Below are 3,190 nucleotides of genomic sequence, written 5' to 3'. Positions count from 1 at the left end.
CAGTGTGTGAGTGGCATCCTATACCAGGTGGAGAAGTCAGGGATAAAAGAGTACACTTACCAGGCACAATAACTTGGGGAACAAGTCCGCAAGGTCACTGTTAAAGATACATTTTAAAAAGCAAGGAGAGTTGGTGCCGGCCTGCCCCAGGGAAGCAAGCACACCTACACAGGAACCCAGCCAGGAGCGCCCCTCCTATGCCCCAGAGCCGCCACCCTTCAGGCACCTCCATCATGGACGCGTCCAGAGAAAGACCTAGTGGGCACTGTCTCCACAGCCCTCTCCCACTTTTCTTCCTCCTGGGAAGCGCCCAGACCCCCTTCCCCGTGGCAAAGACCCAGCAAGTGGAGGCCAGCCTCTCCCACGGGTGACCGACCGTTTGGAGAGGACAAGGCGTGTGGTCCTCCCAGCAAACCAGGGCTGCAATCTCCTGCCGATGGAGGCAACAGAGGGTACAACTGACCTTACGTTGGTGGGCTCATCTGGGAAGGTGGTGCCCAGAGGCTTTCTCTCTGCACACATCTCTCCTGGCGCCGGCTCTTTCGCCTTGTCCAACATCCCTTCACCCTGTGCCCGTAACTACGAGGAGGCCACGTGAATCCATGAGAAATCTAGGCAAATCCTGCAGCCCCCAGGGCCCCCCTCTCCCACAGATCACCTTACCTGTCCATTTTCATCACCCTACCTCCTTCTCTTCAGAGTTCTCTGGCTACTCTTCCTCACCTTAATTTTTGGTTACCTTTATCATTTTCCTGTCATTTGACTTCAGCTTTCTTTGCACATCCTGTGGCACACCGGAGGGGCTTTCAGAGATGGGTATCTGCAGAAAAGACAGGAGAGGCGGCTGAATATGTACCAGGACCTCTGAAAACCAATATCAAGTACAAACTACCCACTAGCCTACCCTCCTGCTCTTAGCTAACCCTGGCCGTGCTCAGACACGCACCCAAATCTCACCACTGAAATTCTTCAATGCAAACTCAATACTGGCATTTTTGACCCCCCCCCCAAAAAAAAGACTCACATTTTCTCATTGTGAAACTTCAATAAGAGGAGCAAGAGAAATATAGCATGAGACCAGAATCCATTCTGAGCCCAACCCTCCATCTGCCTTGTGCCTACTCGGTAGCCTCTCTGTCCCCCTCTTAGCTCAGGCGGAACAAAAGGGCCCTTACATTGGCTCTTGAACCAATCCACCTGCAAATTGTGATAGCTCCTATCAATCAGACTCTTGGAGCAAAATAGGGACATAAGAGGACATTGATGTGATGGAAATAAAGCTTGCAGACAGTCCTTTCTTCAGATCTTTTCTCAAGCTTTACAATTATTTAAAAATATAGACCAATGCCCATTATTTATACCTTTTAGAACAGATATGGGTTTCCTAAATACCCTTTCTGTACATTTGAACATTGAACAAGATAATCAAATTCAGGTTTGGAACATGATGCTCCTTTCATAAGGCTCCAGGCGATCCTATCTGCCTTTCTCTCTCCTCCAACTCTTCGATTTGAACCAAACTGAGCCATGCAGTGGGTCATTGCGTCATCTCTTTGAGAGCAGTTTAGACCTCTGTAGACAGCCTAGCCATCCTCTCCCCTTTATATTATGACTTTCGACCTACCCTTAGATGAGCTGAGGTTGCTAACATGTAGTAATAAGAAGTACAAATCATCAGCTTCCTAATAAAATTACAGCTCTTTTTGGACACCCCCTCCCCCAAATGTGTCTGCAATTTTCTTCAATCGGGCCTCTTGCTCAGGAGTCGGGGTCACCTTCACCACGTCTGAGATTCCATTCTGTCTACGGATGCACAGGACACTGAGGAAGACGTCCTCGTTTATGCCATAAAGTCCCTTAATCGTGGTGGAAATGGGATACAACTGCTTATATTCTGCCAAGTCTGCCACAGACAGCCCAATGGCCCAGGAAGTACAGCCTTTCAGTTTGATCCCCTCATAAGCCTTGTCCACCCTCTGTCTGTGGACCTCTTTCCACTGTTCCTTATCTTCCTCGGTGCCTTAAAGCAGGGTGCAGATTTTTCAGGGAGATACCAGCAATACCCACTCCACTCCAAGCAGGCACACTAGAGCCTCCATGCACCCCAAGGAGCTCTCCATGACAGCTTCATGAGTGGACTCCCAGCCTCTACCCCATTAGGCAAGGGAACCTCCCTGAATCCAGACTGCAACCACTTCCAGAAACTCGATTCTTGGGGAAGCCACAGTTTTCAAGCCACGGAGGTAAGGATGTCTACTGGATTAGCAACAAGCAACTTGCAGTTTGCGCTGTGCTTTACACAGCCCATAGCACCCAAATCTGCCATCTCCCCCATTCATCCTCGTCTGAGGACAAGCTTTCTTCACCCACTAAAGTGGACAGAAGGAGCTCTTGGACAAACAGGTTGTGGTCTGCGTGCTCGCCATCCACGAACTGGCGCTCCATCTCAGAGTTTCAGGACCATTCAGCATTATTAAAAGAAATGGGCAACTTTGGACCGCTTGCTGGCTGCTCTCTCCATTAAATGTGTTGGTTGTTGCTATGGATTGTGTGATTGTAGTGGCGACACTGCTTGGGCTAGTATGCTGAGTTGCGTTGGCTGCGGTCTCCAGTTGTTGCCATATTGCCTTGGCATGCTGCTGTGCAGCTGCAGCTGCAGCTGTTGTAACTGAGAAGCTGAAGGGCCACAAGAATTAAGCTGCCCTCCTGCAGAGCGGCTCACGCTTGATAGCTGAGATCAAAGCTCAGCCAGAGGATCCATGGCTTCCCTCTTGCTTGCCGAATATGAATGCGGAGAAGAAAGTCCACCAGTAGACCTGCCAGTAGAGCACGGGTTTGAAATAGGAGCGTGCGGACCTCCTAATCTCCAGCCAGCGCGAAACATTCCCCGTACATATTGAACAACATGTAATTCATCTAAATCTCTAGGGGCTCTGTGTTCAAGTGTAAAACGATCTGCAAAATCAGCTGTGACGTGATTAGTGTCGCCTCCAGGAAATGCTACACATATTGAACGAATCGCTTCTGTTGTTGTTTCTGTGCATTCACAAGTAACGGGTTCTTGAAACAATGTCTCCATGTAGCCCATTTTCCCACAATGAGGACAAGTGAAAACCTGTGGCTGCTCTACAGAGGAAGCTTCCCCGCCCTAGTACAAATCACAGTCTCCCCTCGTTAACATGCCCTGCAT

At 49.5% G+C, this 3,190-nt stretch overlaps 1 pseudogene; it reads right to left on the bottom strand.

The window, feature by feature from the left end:
- Positions 1-2,102: 2,102 nt before the first annotated feature.
- On the bottom strand, positions 2,103-3,190 carry LOC123521675 (annotated as a pseudogene).

Source organism: Echinops telfairi, unplaced genomic scaffold, assembly GCF_000313985.2.
Source record: "Echinops telfairi isolate 266 unplaced genomic scaffold, ASM31398v2 ScPeMD7_34;HRSCAF=130, whole genome shotgun sequence".
Classification (NCBI taxonomy): Eukaryota; Metazoa; Chordata; class Mammalia; order Afrosoricida; family Tenrecidae; genus Echinops; species Echinops telfairi.
This window is presented reverse-complemented; position numbering and strand designations above follow the sequence as displayed.